Source organism: Halichoeres trimaculatus, unplaced genomic scaffold (genome assembly GCF_033239565.1).
Source record: "Halichoeres trimaculatus isolate MK-OKI-2021-1 unplaced genomic scaffold, fHalTri1.1 fHalTri1_scaffold_21, whole genome shotgun sequence".
Taxonomy (NCBI): Eukaryota; Metazoa; Chordata; class Actinopteri; order Labriformes; family Labridae; genus Halichoeres; species Halichoeres trimaculatus.
Window position 1 is genome coordinate 10,623,646 of NW_027437199.1, and position 19,651 is coordinate 10,643,296.

General features: G+C 39.9%; 1 long non-coding RNA gene across 1 annotated transcript in view; it reads right to left on the minus strand.

The window, feature by feature from the left end:
- LOC141810970 (uncharacterized) overlaps positions 1-19,651 on the minus strand; it is a 147,661-nt gene that overhangs the window by 85,310 nt on the left and 42,700 nt on the right. Inside the window, exon 3 of the long non-coding RNA XR_012600133.1 lies at positions 13,345-13,399. This is a non-coding gene — a long non-coding RNA (uncharacterized LOC141810970). The remainder of the gene's footprint in view (positions 1-13,344; positions 13,400-19,651) is intronic.

A 19,651-nucleotide genomic window follows, 5' to 3' on the forward strand; every position in this document is an offset into this window, starting at 1 on the left:
ATACGCTGCTACCCTGGACCTATCTCCAACAGGAAGCCGGCTATTTGCCTCACAAAATAAAAAAAAAAAATTTTTAACCCTTTCTGCAAAAATTTTCTCCTCTGAAACCAAAAATGGTACAGGTTTGAGACTACCATCACATGACAGACCAGACCCTGCTCTACAAAAGTTGTGAAGGAAGTTGTTGTTTCGGGCCCGGTTTTCGAATGGCGAGCCCTCAAAGTCGCCGACCGCTTTTGGCCAATTTAGGATTTCTCCATGTTAGCAGATGAGGAGAACAGATTTCAGGTCAAAACACTCACTACTAGTACTTCTACTAGTGCCGCATTTGGGCCTCTAGACAAAAAACTAAAAGTCATAGAGCTTTAAAAATTACATGGTTGGATTCCTGACAAAATTCTCTACAACCATATGATATTTTTACACAGATTAAGCCAACATTGTGGCCTACAGGACAAGTAGTTGGGAAGTTTCTCTAAAATACAAAATCCATTTCTAGTACTTTTCCACCGGTGTTGTGACGCATTTGTGCTTCTAGTGAAAAAAGTATAACTCGTACTGCTTTAAAAATGCCAAAAATGGATTCCTCACAAGCCCTTCTATCAAATATGATATTTTTGACACAGATTGGGGTAAAATTGTGGACTCTGTGAGGATTTTTTTACATTAGATGGCTGATAAACTCTCCCTCCAGCCTGTAGTCACACTCGTGTCACGCTAATTAGAATTCCACGCATGCAGGTGGTGATGTCATTCAGCATAGCAGAGGATACGTTGCCATGGTATCAACTGATTCCCTGACATCCCATAATATTCTCTCAGAACCACAAGGCTCACTTCCACCTATGCACAGCAAAACAGCCCTAACTGGGGCTAGGAATGTCCTAGAAAGATGAAACAAATGCCAAAATGTTCGTCTCAGTTTGATGGACACATTGGAGGGAAAACCGGCAGGAGCCCGAGGACCCGTCTAACGCTGCTTGCAGCTTTAATTTAAACTTTTATTCACCTTTCAATAATTATTATGTTTGTTTAGAATAGGAAATTATTAGCAAACAAAAGCTAGATTCACACAAGTAGGTTGTTTCCAAAAGGAGAAGGCATTTCAGCGCTCTGTCAGCCAAGGTGGGAAACTCCATTTATTACATGTAGCCAGTGGTTAGACCAGGGGTGGGCAAACTTTTTGATTCGTGGGCCACAATGGGTTCTAACATTTGACAAAGGGGCCGGACCAGGAGCAGATGGATGGAGTGCTTTGGTAACTATCAGGGTATCATTCGTTCATTCCATATCAGTTTTAGAATCCAAAATCGGAAAACGGATAAAGACTTGTTATTCAATTTTTAGTTTGTTTTTCTGTTTTAAAACCAAAATGGAAAAACGGGATTACAGAAAAACAGAAAAACAGAAAAACAGAAAAACGCGTTTGTTCTGTCCTGGTTTTAAAAATGAAAAAACAAAAAAATAATAAAAGATTGTGTCAAAAATGTTTGTGTGATATTTTGATATTAAATGTGAACGTCTCTACAAAAATTAGACAAATAACTCACATTGAAGGTTTATACAGACATGGTCCTGAGCTTTTTTTTTTTTATAAGTAACAGATATCTGACGATCCACTCCATCTTGTCCGCACGCATATGCCCATTTCCATGTGTTTCAATGAGTTTTGTTTTGTCCACCTTCCTTTTATTAGGTCCGTTCATCTTTACAGAAGGGCTGATGGGTCAGAGGGTAAAGTGCAAACGTGGAGTAATAGGCCTACGCTTCACCTCAACAAAGCCAATGTATCTAAAGTGCACCATCTAGTGGAGAAACATCAGAATTGCAGGGAAAATAAAACATAAACAAGGTTTATTAATTTAATTCTTTAAGTTCGGCGGGCCGGATTAAAACGTTTAATGGGCCTCATGTGGCCCCCGGGCCGTAGTTTGCCCATGCCTGGGTAAGACAGAGGGAGAGCCTCAAAGTTCAGTACAGTTTTATACATAGCTCAAAAATAGGTGCAAATTGCCAGGTCGACACAGATAATGACATCATCATGCCTAAACTGTTGCTGTCACACGAGATGTGGTTAGGTACAATCAGAAACATGTGAGCCTGACGATTACGGCACTCAACGTGTTGTATGTTCAGAACAAATGATTATAAAAAACAACAACAAATAAAAACTACTAAACTAATTATAAATGTGATTAAATGAAATGAATGAAAAAAAATACATTCTATTTTTCACTTCCCTCCAATTTTCTGAGACCCCCCTTGTGCTCCCTGGTGGCCCCAACTTTGAAAACCACTGTTTTAAACAAAGGACAGACAAATTCAAGGACAGCCCTCTGTAACTATTACTTATCCCACTTTGCAGAACTGATCTACCTGCAGCACCTCAAGCGTTAATCTCCTCTGAAGGCCTGGCCACCTCCTCTTCTTGCATTGCCCTGCAGCGCTGTGAGGTCAATCAGGAGGATAATAACCTCCTAAGTGGACCACCTCTGCTGTTAAACAGTCTCTACAGCCTCAGGGAGGGGGAACATTATATAAGCTGTCTCCTTTAGAAGCTGTGATGCAAAAGGTGCGTGAGAATATATAATTGTGAATCCTTGTGAAAAAGAGGCAGATGTGACAGTAAAGTTACAAAAACAACACAAACACACAGAAGGAGGGAAAATGAGGTGAGAGTGGAGTCGGAGAACAAAGTGGGAGTCAGATGGAACAGACTTGTTGCACCAAGTTCATGGTGTAAATTCTAGTTTCAAGACTTCAAAAGTCTGTCTTTCCTACCCACAGTGCAACAGTTTAAAAGCAAAGGTCACCTCTTTGCCCCATTAAAACTTGAACAAAGCCAAGTTCAGTATTTTCTATATGGCCTCCTGCGACAAAAGCTTCAAAACTTTGTCTTAAAAACATATGGGTGATGTCACAGACGCTATGTCAATACATTATAAAGTCTATTAAATATACAGATCCTTGAAACCACTAAACCTGTGGTCTTCAGCTCCCACTGTGTCAAAAACATGTCACACTGCTTGAGAAAACTGACTGACTTTACAGAGCAGAGAAAATCAAGGCTTTGTATTTTTTTTACTGCTTGCTGTATTTCTCCCCAGCAGCTGGAAAAACTCTCTGATTTACAGAACAGTACCTTTGAGGACAATGCAGGTTGGCAGGCATGCACATCACTGTAACAGCCTGTCAAGTAGCACTTTTCAATTCATAAATTTTACACAGAAAAGATCTCTGAAGATTCCTCACAGCTTTAGGGCTGTTTTTAACCTCCCTGAGTTACACAGCTGACTCTTCCAGCAGAGTTCTCAGCTCCCGCTGACCTTTTTCTGAGCAGGAGCAGACATGTAAGGCACTCAGGACTTAAAATTCGAATCATGTCAACGGTTACAGGACAGGGTACATCCTAGTTTAAGACAAGATGGCACATTTTGATTACGCTCCTGAACACAAGAGGAACTGTGTTTTAGGAGATTTTCTGTTTATCAACATTAAGAGTCCCATCGTGTTTTTATATTTCCCCTCAGGCCTGTTTTCATTTCTAATCAATTTTAATTATCTATGAAATCCCCAAGGCTTGTAAAGATAATAAAGCACAAATCTGTGTTGAAAAAGCTTTTTTAAAAAATATGGTGCAACTTTTCCCAGTCCAAGTGAAAACTCACTGTAACAACCAGTTCCAACCAATCATTTAATGTAGGTCCAGATCCATCGTGTACCTAAAAGCAGCCCTCTTTGATTTGTAAGTGATGCCTGAGTGCCTGCAGACACCACTCAGAGAGAAGTAAAAGTCTCTCTGACATGCTCTGCCCAAAGGCTTTCTGTGGTTGTTTTTTTATGTAATGTTAAGTTAAAAACTTCTGAGTGGCAGCTTTGGATTCACCCTCTGAGTTTTGACTGTTAGGCATAAGAGCGAAGGGTTACAGAAGTTCAATGAGCAGTCAGGGTGAAGTTTCGTTCTCTTTAAAGGCCAGACTCTAAGAGTGAACTTACATCTTTTCACTGATGTTTCACTCATGATTCATCCACAGACCTTCTCTGTGTGGGTAATACCGGAGTTTCTATGAGCTGCAGGTCAGGACAGATGGGTGTTTAAGTGCAGAGTAGAGTCAAAGTTGAATCAATAATAAAGTAATTATGCCAAGAACAAAATTGTACTATGATGCAAATAAAGTTGGGTAACACTTTATAATACGGCCCGGTTATAGTGCTGCAATAGCACTGCAAGAACACTGCAATAGCACTGCAAAATATTGCAGTGCTATTACCCCGCTATTACCCTGCTATTGCAGTGCTATTGCAGTGCTATTACAGTGCTATTGCAGTGCTATTGCAGCACTTTTACCCCACCATTGCAGTGCTATTGCAGCACTTTTACCCCACCATTGCAGTGCTATTGCAGCGCTATTGCAGCGCTATTGCAGCGCTATTGCAGCGCTATTGCAGTCCTATTGCAGCGCTATTACCAGGCTGTACTATAAAGTGTTACCTAAAGTTGTAATGTAAGGACATAAAAGTCATGAAGTTATGAAATTAAAGTCATAAGGAAACAAGAATAAGGTCGAAACATTATAAGATCAAAGTTGCAATATCAAAATATCAAAATGTTCTGCAAAAACAGTTGTTAGGTTACAAGAATAAAGTCATATTCGTGAAGTCACTTTGAGAAAAGTTATGAGATTATAATAACAATGACAACATAATTAAGGTGTGATTGAATGAAGAAAGAGTTTCAAAAACAGTTTGCTGTAATTGCTTTATCCTGATCCTACCATACCAGAAATATTGCATTTCCCAGGATAATATTAAAAAATAATTGAAAAAAAAATCGAATTGTTAATTATCTTTAAATCAGTGTTTTTCTCCACTAATGGAGTGGTCTCAAAAGAAAGAAGGACCAAGATAAAACACAACCTTACGTTTAGCACACTTCTTGCACTACGTTAACATGATGGCTCTGCTGTTGTTAGAATACTTGTCTTTGAGGCAGTTTAATGGGGACAGGTGTGATAATGATTTATGGGCAGGTGATCAAACAGCTGGGAGTTGAGCTGAAAGTGGGGATTGCAGATTTTACAGTTTTACTACAGTTTCAGTGAAAGATGTGGAGAAAGCAGCTGTGACAGAAACTGTTAAGCCACAGGCCCAGACAGGTGGTACTCCAGAAATCAGCAACATATCTGTGAGGGTTGCTGAAGTAATCAAGTTGGTGTCTGTCAGGTGTTTCTGTGTGGTGCACTACGTAAATTCCTGGTATTATGAATCACTTATGTTCACTGGTGTTTGTTCAAGTCAAGAGCAAAAAATGGCTAACTCTAACGTCAAAATGTTTCCTGTTGTTGAAACCAACAGTGATGCAGTTTAACTGTTTGATAAAATGTTTCAGTTTTTCTCCGAATTGCACAAATTAAATTCCCTCCTCATTGGTTTCTGAACATCTCACAGATGTACTGAGCTGAAAAAAGTCCATCTGGCATTTAGAGAAATGCAGATTAATGCATAAGCCTGAGCCTTATAGACAAATACATGGATTCAGGGTTTTACTGCAGCTCTATGGAGCAAGGCAATGTAAATATTCCAGCTGCAGATCCTAGTCCTGTTTCCTGAAGCTGATCTTTGCTCTAATGAAGATGCAGGACTTGTATTATGCTGTGTCTCAAATATAAGGACACAGAAACAGTATGGGGGCATCAGCGGAGCAGCATTTGGAGCAGTTGTGCTGAGTAAATGTTTCAGCCTTCGTCAACCTGAATCAATCTCTTGATGTCTACTTATGTCTGTTTGAGTTACCTGCTGTAGCTCCAGCATTCAGGTACCACGCTGCTTAAGACTCGACATGTTTGATAACAGTCCCTACCTGAACACGTCGACCTGTCAGTGTTGCAAGTTTGTGGTTGTGCCACCTACTGTTAAAAGGCAGTAAGCTGTGCATGATGTGCGTCAGTTTATAGAGAAACTGCTGCGTGCTTTCACATCCTGTCGTATTTACAGCATGACACTACAGAGCCTAAAATGTGGCACTTCCTGGAGAGCTGGGTAATGTGGCCAAGAAAGAAAAAGGTTACAATTTTTTGGGTTTGTACAATGACTTTTGTATAATGTTTATTTTCCTGCTTAAAAAAATTGTGCTACTGTTTTACAACTAAGGCTGGGACAAGCTCCCTAAACAAGAAAAAATGAATGCAATCAAGAGATGAGAAGGAAGGGGAGGAGTCCTCTGCTGGAAGACACATGCAGGAAAAGACACAAATAAATATGTAAATGCATAACTGTTGACTTTAATTTTCTTGTGTTGCATTCACACCAGTAATACATTTCCTAATCTTTAAGATTCACTTTTTTTGTCTCGACATGTTACGTTTTTGCTCCTGGTGCTGAGTGGTGCAACATTCCCCTGCAGGCTGAAAGAAAGAGAGAAAATACAGAGAACGTGGGAATTTCAAAGCACTAGCTTCTATTTATTTGAACAGTTTGTATCGTTAGTTGTCCCTGCTTTGTGATCCAGCTGTCATTTCCTGTTGTACTTTGGAGTTATGCCCCATTTTTTTGGTCTTTAAGCCAAACACCAGTGCTCTAACTTTAAAATCGGTCTTCGTGTTCTAAAATAGCATGAGATCATCATGAGAATCGGTGAAATGATGAGGTTGACATGGGGATCTCTTAACTTGGTTCATGACAAGTTGGAGTGGCAGGCCTCAAACAACAAGGTCTGCCCAGATCTCTGCCCCCAACAGGCTGTCAGAGAGCTGGCCAATCAGAGGGAAGGGGGTTGTGGAACAGGGAGTCTTAAAGGGACAGGAGGCTAAAATGAAGTGTTTTAGATGGAGGCTAAAATAAGGGTTTTCTAAAACACCTGTGTTTGATTTTGAGCTACAAATCATTTAAAGATTCAACAAAGGTACCAGACAGTATGAAACTTACACACAGTAAACCCACAATACCTCCTCCTATGCAATATAAGCAAAGAACTTTAGCCTGTTGAGGGGCACAGAAGGCCTAGTGGTCTAAGTCACATCCATAGACTGTTTATAGAGTGGACAGCATGGCCTTGCCAAAATACCCCGCCACAGGCACTGCCATTGGTAGCTGTAGAGACTGTGAGGGACTCAGAGAGAATGTGAGTGGAGCTGGGTGACAAAAATAACAATTATTTTTTTTCTTTTGAGAGTCTAATCACTTCTTGTCACTACCTCCTGACATATTTTACAATCCTGAAAAAAAATATACAAGAATGTCTGCTGTCAATCATCATGATACGTGACGTAAAGCCTTGTTTCTAACCTCTTATAACTTATAACTTTTCAGAAAATAGAGGACTTGAATACAAAGCAGCCAAATAATATCTTCAAATCACCACAACAATCGAACGTAAGAAAACTTTCAACGAGGTGTATTAATTTTTTTTAAAGTTTGACCACAGCCCATCTGGAATGACTGGAGAGACTGATTTTTTTTTACCTATACTGCAGCCAGTCACCAGGGGGAGCAGTTTTTGTGGCGCCCTTACTTCGAGCCAAGCAAGATGACATTCATTTTTTTACAGTTTAGTCACACCACATAAGGTTCGCCCTCAAGCTGGTCGCCAGGGTTCAAATCCAGCTTGTACCTTTCTTTAACCCTGTTTCCTGCTCTGTCCACTGTCTTGTCCTCTCTGATTACAGGCATAAAAAGCCAGAAAGAAGTGAGTAAAAACAACCCAAAGCAGATAAGTAATGCCATATCATTTAGACAGATGATTCCTGCTGATTCCTTTTTGTAATTTCTATTTTGCACCAGTACATTTTTACTCTGCTTCAGGCTCAGCAAGTTTTCACTGTTTTCACTCTGAATCCGACATGATCAATGTTTAATTTTTCTTTTCTTTTCATCTGTGAGAGTAAAATTGGTTGATTGCTTCATTTCCCTGCTGAAGGTTTTAGTAAATGAAGCAGCAAATCAGAAGGGAGCTTTATCAGTGAATCTGGACCAGAGCAACAGAATGTTGTAATGCACACATTATTCACGACTTAAATAATTACTTGTAACTAATCTAAAAAGTTGTGTAGCACAGCTCTTGTAGACTTTCTGAGTTTCTGTTCTGATTTGCAGAGACATCAGGGTAAGTATTCCTGGTGGAACTAACTTTTGGGATCATTATGACGCCACATAAAAGTATGAAGGATATATGCTGCTGTACATATCTGCAGTCTAAGCATCACAGGCAGACTTTTATAGTAGATACTTCTCATTAATTAGCAGGTTGTTGCTTAAGTGCTCACTTTTTTATTAATCATGTGAAATTTTATGGCTAAATGTCTTTGTAAACTCATGACATAGTGCTGTGTAAGCTTTGTTTAGTAACTCCCAACAGATGCCATGAGCAGTCGTGAAATAAAAGCTTTTATCTTGTTTGTGTGACAATCATTTCTCTGCAGAGCATTACGACTGATTCTCCCCCAGCGACGGGTTTTGTCACAACCAGCAGCTCTTTTCTCAGAGTGGGTCATTAGAGACTAGCTTCTTTTGTGCGATGATAAAAGAATCTCATTTTCCTGCCTCCCATGATGTGCTTTGTGTCAGCGTACAGTGATCAATTCTCCTGATCAGTGAGCGCGTGCAGCGTATTTTTCTCCTCTCTGTCTCCCAACAAGGCTAAACACCCAGTTGAATTTCAAAGGAGCTAAAGAAGTCAGTGTTGGGAGAGTCTCCACAGATGGTCAGCAATCAGTGAGCTGGTTCAGATTAACAGTCTGTTCTCCATCGAGCACGTGTCAGGAGAGTGAGCGTTCAAACAGAGAGCAGGTGAAAGTGAGACCTCAGGGTCGACACACCTCAGCGCTAATGAGCTCTGACACCGATCACTGACCCACATTCAGACATCAGCCCGTCAGACCGCGAGTGGGATGAGTAACTAGTACAACTACAATAACACAATGTTAACATTCCACCGATAAGATCTGTGACAGAACGATCATGCTACAGAGGAGGTTTTGTTGTCAGCCCTGTCATTGTTTTCTTCTGCTTTGCCTAAAGGTTCACAAAGTTATAGCTTATTAGATGAAATTTCAATGTTGTATTTAAGTTGTGTTGTGCTGAATGTACTTCTGTGGTTTTTATTAAGTTAACCTACATATCCTAGCCTCTAAGTGATTAGGTTTGTGATGTGATTCAGTGACAAGGAGGTGTTATTGTTATGCCGATCAAGTGTGAGAACAGTTAAGTGCTCATAAGACAGTTGTCTATCTCCATCCTATAATAGAGAGATCCAACCAAAACTAGGGACAGGCAGGAACCGATGCCAGGTATCAGGATAGGTATCGGGACCGTACCGGCCTTTGTTTCAAGGTATGGGTACTCATGAAGGCTCCCATTACCAGCAGCCGAATCACAAGGCAAAAAAAATCTTGAGTCGAGTAAAGGCTGTCTTATGTTGTCCACGCAAACGGGACATAATGGGGCGCATGAGATTCTCGCATGAGATTCTCGCATGAGATCCTCGCAAGAGAACGCGTGAGGCTTTTATGCTTTTTAACACCTTGTGCAGTGTCTGTTGGTGTCCAGTCCCAAACTGCAGGGGGCGGTGTATCACAAACGTACGTCTATCAGAGTACTAAAATAGAGCTGAAGAAGTTTGCCTTTGTTAACAACATGACATATCTGTCCCAGAGATTTTTCCTGGTTATTTTAGGTTCCTCTTCTCTGCCAAGAGCGGCCGCAATTTCACGCCATGAATTATTTACCAACTGGTTATGACGGTGAGCCCTTTGTGAAGAGTCGTACACATGCCTGCATTTCTGCATTTCTGCATTTCAACCACTAGGAGATCCTGTTCTCCCACCACCTTGTCAACGCATCTCTGTCCCACAAGTTAAAATTTTTTGAGTGTGTGCAGCGCAGAAATTTTTTGTGTGAAAGTGACAGTCCGAGGGGGCAAAGCTGTGTGGACCCCACAGACACGTTAGGCATAAATCAGCCTTTAGTTGGCGCTACATTGCTGTCCGCACATTTAATCAATCTATCTTTATTTATATAGCGCCAAATCATAACAAATGTTATCTCAAGACACTTTACAAAAACATTTACAGGTCTAGACCCGTAGATGTCAATAACATTAGCAGAAACCCAACATCAAGACAAAATAAGGAGTCTTATCTTATCTTAATCCACCATGAGAACAGGACTTTGCAGCATTTAGCAAGTTACAATGGCAAGGAAAAACTTCCCTTTAACGGGCAGAAACCTCGGACAGAGCCAGACTCATGTTAGACAGACATCTGTCTCGAATGAACCAGGGTGAGTTAACGGTGAAACTGTTTTATTTCACGCTTCATTTTATTTAAAAACAACATACTAAAACTCTGAGAGTTGTTAGTTTCATTTTGCCCTTTTGTTCATTTATTAAAGACAAATTGTAAACCCAGTGAGTGTTGATATGTCACTGTTAAAAGAAATTTTTAGTGTCAAAATTACTCCCAGTATTGCTGGTATCAGTGAGAACTCAAGAAGGAGAACTGGTATTGGTCTGAAAAAAGCAGAATAGAACATTCCTTGCCAAAACACAGTGAAGCCTCAATGCAACACCATTTCTTTTTGACGAGTACAAAATGATTTTTGGATGGCACCAATCAAATCAAAGAGGAAGAAAGAATTCATTTCTGACAAAATCACATCTTGCCTTAATGTAGCAGTCAGATGGATCAGAACCACTCACAGGTTACTGAGACTTTGCTTCTGAAAATATGCTCAAGGATACTTCTGCTGCATTCTGTTCAAGATGTTGTCTGACACCTACCCCCCTGCAGCACTTTCAGGAATTTCATGGGGCTTTCTGAATAGACTGTATAAGAGAAAGTCTCTTTGCAATCTATGTTGAATATTAACTGTGCAAAAAATGATCATCCATGTATATTTTCCATTTTGCACCAGTTTGCCACTGCTTTAACAAACTCCAGTGGGACCAGGATGGGCTGTTTATCAGCACTTTGGCTGTATTGGATGCTTAACAGGTCATTTGTCACGTCGTATGCTTTTTCACAGACTGAATTTTAACACACGAATGTCTGTGAGTGTCAGTGTGAAGCTGATTGGATCCCTCCACCATCACCAGTCAGTCAGTCAGTCAGAGCAGCATCAAACGTGACTAAATATTTAACCTGCTTAGTTGACAGTCTGTGTAGAGACAGTCACTGAGGTAAGACCAGGGGCATGAAAACACAGCCTCTGTGACCCTGTCTACTTAACACACACACATACACATCACATGCATACACACACACGCCGACTTTTCGCCTATCATGCACATCAAAGAGGAGCTGAGAAGTAGCAGGGAGAGAGTCCGTGCAGCTCCGAAGTCACGGCTGTGAGGAGATTACGTGTCGTGAATTTAAATCTCTCAGCTGCAGCAGAATGTGTCACTTTCTCTGCTTCTCTGCAGGATTTTCATACACTGCTCCAAGACGCACACAGAGCACAATCGGGAGGAGAGTCCACATCCTCGGAGGACACAGTCAAACACGCACACACATCATAACATTATTAGGTGCTCCTTTTCAGATTGTCTGTTATCCTCACAATTCACAAAGAAACATGACACTGTGTTGTGCTTGTGAATAATCGGTTGATTATTTTCAACTATTTTACCATTTTTTCTAAAACCTACAAAAGGGAATCAAGTCTTTTGTAAGTCTGACATTAGAAGCCTTTACAATCTAAACTGATTTTAAAATCCTGGAAAACCACACACATCGGGAGCTTTCTGATCAGTTTCTGATGTGAAGACCCTCTGGTTGAAGACCCAGATGCAGTCCAATTAAAATCTAACATGATCTACAAAAATTTATACAGGAATCACAAGAATAAACTAGAAAGGTGCATTTCCTAGCAGAAAATGCATTGAAATGCTGACACCAAAAACTGCAATGCAAAAATGTAAAATTAAACGCACAAAAGCAGTGCATGACAGCTGAAAATGCATAACATGTAAAATAAAAACTGCATAAAGTTGTGAGACAAAGCAAAGAATGAGAAAATGTGAAGTAATATTGCACAGCTGTGTGCCAGCAAAGTTTCATCCCAAGGTGTTCACAGACACACAAATACGAGCAGGCATTTACACAGAGACAAGCACAATCCGTATAGTGAACGGAGAGCTGGAAAACTACAACCGCCCCCCCAAGGCTGTGAACCTAGGGCAGGGGAGGCCAACCAGTCAGAGACTAAGAGCCACAAAAATCACCATGGTGCTACAAAGAGCCACATCACACACGTGGTCTTACAAATCCACTTTCTCTCACACATATATGAAATGACATAAAATGAAAATCAATACATTTCAAATTGTCAAAGCAAGATTTATCGCATTGATAAGTGTGTTTAAATTTGTATTTGGAGCCGTGTCAAAGACAAATGTCTGTTTTACTACAGAAGAGAAAAAGTTCCATCGATAGATAGATAGATAGATAGATAGATAGATAGATAGATAGATAGATAGATAGATAGATAGATAGATAGATAGATAGATAGATAGATAGATAGATAGATAGATAGATAGATAGATAGATATGAGCACATGAGCTATTAAGAGGAGCACATGTAGAGAAGAAAAACTGAAACTTAAGTATCAATCTCATCACCCAAGTAATAATCAATACTGATCCCAACTTTGGCATCAGAATATCAATATTTTAGATTGATCAGCACACCGTTACTCATAACTATATAGTGGATAGAAGAACTGCACACCAAAAGGCAAAGAGCCAGATGCGGCTCACGAGCCACAGGTTGGCCACCCCTGACCTAGGGGATACACTGCACACACTTACCTTTAGCAGAGTATCAGCTTCTTCACGCTCAATATTCCAAATCTGGCGTAGTAAAACGTGACTTCGGTGTAAAGAAACATGACGGACAGATAGGGCAAAGCAATGATAGTTGTTTTCAGCCTCTTAAAAAAGGAAAAAAAAAAACAAACAGAAAAAGTTGTGCTCTTACTTCCTCTTTGGTCAGTCAGCTGAGTCAACTCACGTCTTGATTTGCTTTGTTGCGTCACACGTGACATTACACACCTGCACCTACATACCTGCTCGGCTCCCCTATTTCTAGTCACAAATATTAAACATGTTCATTGCGTACGATCTCCCAATCTGAGGCCTTCCGAATGGCTCCAAACGGACAAAATCACACTTAACACACCCCACACCACAGGAAAATCACACATGATGTCATTTGCAGACATTGGACGATCAGGCCTTTGCTGGCTTTGATCGCAAGAGGGAGATTGGGACAAAAATCAGCCCCATTATCCTGTAGTGTGTACCCGCCTTAAGTGAATTCAGTAAAGATAATTAAATACAAGTGACTCACAAAATGCAGGTGAAGACCATCAGGGTGGGGCACACAATCACTGAAGAGGGAACACCTGAAATAAAACAACAACATTTAATACTCTGGGATAAATACAAAAAATAAAAGAGGTAACAATACCAGAGGAAAGGAAAGAAAAGTAGAGTTGGTGACAGAGACACTGACGGATGTGTGTAGGAGTAAACTCTAGCCTGTGAGGTCAAATGAAACGCCTGCCCTGATAGAAAGATGTCAGAACACACAGATGATCACAGTTTGCTTTGTATGGGACTGTGTGGCGCCAACACCAGCATTGTATTTAAAAACACATCTCATGTCTATGGCTTTATTTTTCCATTGCAAAGTGGCTGTTTTAGAAATCTTCAATGACATTTTCCTCCCTGCTTCCATTTCATAAAGACAGTATCAGCTTATTTCAGGTCTTTTTTTTCCTATTATTGCACACCATGGCAGATTATTATTAAAGGCTACAGAGTGGGGAATTAACTTCCTGAACTGAGGTTGAGGAAAGCAGACACTGTCAATGATCTCACTGAGCGGTGATTCCACTTTCTGAGCTGACTTTCCATTTTGTAATGTAATGGGTTTCTCTTTCAGGGGGAAAAATGATAATTGCTCTTCACTCATGGCTCCCGGAGGAGGGAAATTATTTTCATTTATAGAGTTAATGTATTTTACACACCACTAAATGACAGTCAGTCAGGTAATATTTCCTAACATGATCGAAACGACTGTGTATTCATGAGTCTGTGTCTGTGGCAGTCTGTGGCTCAGTTAAACACATTGTTCGTGTGGTTGTGTGTGTCACTTTATTTGTATGAGGTTTTTGTACAAGGTGAATTAAAAACAAACCAAAGAAGAAGAGATTGTAACAGCAATTTTTCAAATTTTGTTTCATGCTCTTATCTGTTCATACATGTTTACATGCTCAGTACAAACAAGTTTCACCTTCATCTTCTTCATAACATTTTCAGCTTACGTAACAGTCTTACTGTAAATCCTCTTTTCCCAAATTCTTCAAACAACCACACAGACAGGATACAGCTGGGAAAGTGTGTGTGAGTCTAAATTTGGACTGTCTGACTCATCACCTTTTCATCCCCCATCTATCAGCTCTAAGCTCTTGACAACTGACACTCCTCGTCTCTCAATGAGCTCGTAAAATCTCCCAAAGTGCTTCACAGTTTGGAATCAGAGTTCAAGCAGAATAACCCGTCTCCATCAGAGCCTCTTATCCACATCTATCAGTCCAATTACATCCTCAGAGTCGCTCCTGCAGACAGCTCTGAGGGTTTATTAAGACTCCTGTGACCACAGCGCCTGAGAGTCCTCCTCTGGACTCAACAGAGGAGTGAAAGGCGTGATGGAGAAATTGCTGAGGAAAAACCAGCTTAATGATTAGACCTGGTTGGCGGGATCAGGATATGCCATGAGAGGGAAATTAGCCGCCTGTAACAAGCAGATTGAAAAAGATAACGGCTGACAAACACAGCCAGTGAAGTCAGAAGGCTGTAATTCTTTCCTCCATACAGCAGGTCAGAACAGAAGCACAACTCCATTAATCTTCTGACCAATTTAATTAGACCTGAGATGACAGTGGGGCTCCTGGAGGACGGGGCATTATTGCTGAGACTAATGATGATTCAGAGTTATGCAGAAAGGTTTCATAAGCAAAGTGCAGCTCTGAACCTGCACGTTCACTTTGAGGATGAAAAAAATGATGGGATAAAGGTTAACGCAAATTTTGAGCATCTGTTTTTGAAGGGGAAGAGTTTTTTAAGTGCAGCATTAAACCAACACAAAAGCACCTGGACTCACCCCGTGACAGTTGAGAAAAAAGGACACATTCTCTCAAAAGCTGTGACTGGTTGATTCAGAAAAACAGAAAATAAAGAAACAAAAGACTCAGAATGGGCATGGAAAATAGTTGTTTTCTTGAATAAACTGTAAGCTTTTAAGAAAGATGGGCCCCTGATTACAGTCAGCTGAGAACAGCACAGGCGTTTCTAAAACTGCTGAAAAGTGAGGAAACCTGTGACTCAGAAAAACAACATTATTATTTAATCTACAGCAAACTAACGAACCATAAAGACATCAGTATCATGATGCTGCTATCCAGGATGCTTTAGCATATGCCTTGGTATAACTGTCAGCGCCCTTAGAGGCAGTATTTAGTGTCATCAGTATTTGGCGCTGCAAAAACGGATATCATAGTAAGTAGTTATGTTTAATTATAGTCTTACATGTAAATCTTCTTTTTAACACTACTTTTCTTTGTTCAGGACAACTTTTACCGGAAACAATGCATCTACCAATGATGATCTACCAGTGATCATCTACCAAGCAGAGCCAACATAACCTCAGTCTTTATTCTATCGACACACCTGCTCTTTAAGCAGGTGAGGATGCTCAACGGTGAGGTGCTTCATCATGTTGGTAGTGTTTCCTCCGTGTGTGTGGGTAGCAAGCTTTACAGACGGGCTTGTGTATTAGCTTACGAAGCCAATTTTCGCTCCATGCACCGGCTTTTTCGACAAGCTGTGGCCGGTTCACTGAAGCGCTGGAACTTGAAGCTGATGTCTGTAACTCCGTCTGTACGTTTGCATGAAGCTTAAGAAATCAAATTATGAGCTAGTCAGCACGAGATTGGATAATTAAGATGCATGTTACCAACTTTGTCGGACTGAAAACGGTCGGGCATCGACGCACAGAGATAATACAGGCTCACTGTCTAACTTAACAACAACACACACACTTTGGAAAGGGAACAAGCCACCACACTCAGAGAGGGGAGAGGACCCAGCGCGGTGGCTGCAGACTCACAAGTTGCCTGATGTCTCTGATTCGGACAAAAAAAAAATGTCTTTGAGTATGGATACTTAAAACACTCAATATTGTTTACTTTTTGAAAACAGGGAGTATCAATACTTTCTCAGTATTGGTATATCATGCAACCCTAGCTGCTGATAATCTCAATTTAAACTGCGGATTACAATAAGGCATATATCTAGAGGGGAGAGTTTTTTCAAGATCATTCAGAAAGTTCTCGCAGTCCCTTAAAAAGAGACACATTCACCTGACAATTCCAGCAAAATGTCTTATTTCAGACCATAAAGACCAAAATGATGCCTAATTTGCTTTAAAGATATCTGCTAATGAGGAAAGAAAACATTTACCAGTTTAATTTCTCATACTAAGAAATTATTCTTATTTCATGAAACTTTAAAGGAAAATTTGTGGTTTTGTTTTAAGGGAATTCTGAGAGTAAAATAAGAGTGTGTGTGCTCACATGGTTCCATAACAAGTGTCAAATCCTGCAAACCTCTAAAAAGGACCTTCAAACTCACAAGGTTAGCATGTAGCACTTTAGCATGCTGACACTCACCTCCTTTCTCCCTTTAAGTGTTTCTCTATCTCAACCTTGAAGGAGACGTCTCTCTCGTCCTGCATGATTGGTATTCATGCTCCCTTTTATGCTGACAAATTGCTTGTAATCTTGTTCGTCTCCTGCTCATCTTTTCTGTCCTTTTTTGTCTTTCACTTTAACTCCTCAACTTTTTTTGTCTGTTACTTGGATAATACCTTAATACGAAGTTAAATTAAGAAATCTTCCTTCATGATAATTCTGTTTATATCCTCTCCCTCTCCCTGTTCATTAGAGCTCAGTCTGCATAAAAAGAGCACAGACTTAAGTGGAGACTGTCAATTTCACTGCCACAGAATCAGGTTAAAATGTTGTTTCTGACACTTTTCTGTAGGAACCAGCATTTACTTCCTCAACGGTTTGAGCTCCAGTGGCTCATTTGTTGGATCAGACCACACAGGTCAGCCTTTATAGCCAGTCAGCGATCTCTGACTTTTCATGACCTGGACCGCGGTTAACTAGTTTGTCTTCTCTGGACCACTTTCAATGGGTACCTGCTCCTGCAGACCAGGAACCCCCCACACGAGCTGCAGTTCTAGAGCTGCTCTGACCCCGTCATTTAACCGTCACAGTTTGGTCCTTGTTAAAGTCGATCACGTTCTCACACTTGCCCATTTTTTTGGGCTTTATCACATCAACTACAAGGAGAAAATGTTCACCTGCTGTCTGTGTCTGCTGTCTAGTTTATGTTTGAAAGAAAAAGAGGATTTGTCAAATTTTTACAAATGAGTTAGCCTGTTCATTTAAAAAAAATGTAGTATTTTTTATATTGGCAACAGAGCACTAGACTGATGATAAATTAAATATATTTAAGATTCCATGAAAAGAGTCGGCTTTATTTCAATTTTTGTCCTGTGCATTATGAATTCAATTTAATTGTAATCTAGTTACAATATTTATTCTGACTTTTGTTATGTAATTTACTATTTTTTTAATGATGGTAATTTTTGAAGTTAAGACCGCATTTCAACTCCATTCTTTTAAATTTTAGGGTCTTTAATTAAACTTTAAAAGTACAAAAAGTTTATTTTCATTTTTTATTACTTATTAATGCAACTGAAAGAAACTTGGAATCAAATTACTGATTACTACCACTTGAGACTTTACAAACCTGAAATTTTCCAGTTTGTAAAGTCACCAAGTTGCCTGTTTGTGCAGTCGTTAACAAACTCGCAAATTCACAGACAGAAATCTGTGAGAAACCAAACTTGAATTTTTCAGGTTCATGCAATAAGGGTGGTTACCAACTTGGGTACTTTTATAGGTACCTACCAAATTCTGCTTGTGGTACCGGGTACTGATTCAAGTCCAACCAAAAAGTACCATGTTTGGGTACCTAAACACATCCTTGGGACTGTGAGGGAGTGGAAGGGTAGATGATTTTCCATGCTGGACATAAACACAGCATTGCAAAGTTATATGTTAAATAAAATAAAGTTTGAGATTTTATTATTAAATAAATGATATTTATTACCACATAAACACTCAAAAGCACCAGAAATTGGTACCGCTGAGTACCGGTATCTATTGCCAGGTACTGTGAATCTGTACCGTATCATCTCAAATGTGAAAGGTACCCATACCTTTTATGCAATGATGCATTTACAAGAAATCCTAGAATTGTAGATTAACAAGCTGCCATTTTTGTAAATTGTAAGTTTATGACTTTATGTACTTTAAATTTGCAACTATACAAACTCGTAAATTTCGAGTATGTAAAGTCACAAACCATAGTTATGCATAGTAAGTGCCCAAGTGGCCTTTTGTTAACTCATCAGCTCATATGGACTGTCACTTTTAGTAAAGCAATCCTGATTTTTTTTTTTTAGGGATGGTCATTTCAGGTGAAAATACTTTTTTTCTGCAGGTCTACATCTCACTGTGCTTCACCAGTTTTACAGATAACTAGCACTTAGCAAACAGCTTTCCAATGCCCTACGAATACCATCAGACATATCACATTACAACCAGTAATGCTTGCAAAAACAACTGGAAAAAAACTGTAAATGCCATTTTTTAATTTTCATTACACAACTGAACTCTTTGCAGGGTCACTGTGAACGTAGGTGAGCTGTGCTTGTGACCAATGACACAAAGCTCTTTTCTATGGAAATCACTGCCTGAAAACATACATCCCTGGGACACACTTAAACCTCCGGGTACCTAAGGTAAACACTTTGCTGTTTGCTCAGGTGAGCTGATGTTGCCAAGTTACACATCAGCAGCTTCAGGAATACAATCAGGAGTCACTTCAAAATCATTTCAAACACCCAGCGGGGGAAATCAGGCATCACAAATATTCAGTGGTGTGTCCCCATGAGACCAGCACTCACAGTGTTGTTGACATATTCTATTTTAAAACCCTCTGTGTGTCTGTGCTGGCTCTCCTCCTGCAGTATAATGCATCATAAACTCACTCTGTACATTTATATGCATGAGCTGAGCTAATTTGCTTTGAAGCGAGGCTAGTGCTGCAGCTGTTTGTTCGAGCAGATTACTCCTTACTCGATGTTCTCATGCAAAATGCTGTATTTGAATAAAAGTCTTTCAAATGAAATAATTAGGCCTGTTTATACCAAGTCTACTTGAAGCTGATTCTTTTAGTATCACTGGGCAATTATTGGACACTTAACAGCTCTGCAGCAGCCTCTGAAGGGATACACACTTATGATGCAGGAGGCCATTCATCAGATTCTTGCATCCAGGAGGCCGGTTTGTGCTTAGTAATGAAAAAAACTGGCTTCAAACAGATGGGTGTTATCACAGAATCCATGAATTAACAAGAAAATAAATGAAAGAAGTTGAAATAAACATGCAAACAGAATTTCTTCTGAGAGTCTAGGGCCTGTACGTTTGGTGCCAGATATACTAATCAGACCTCTC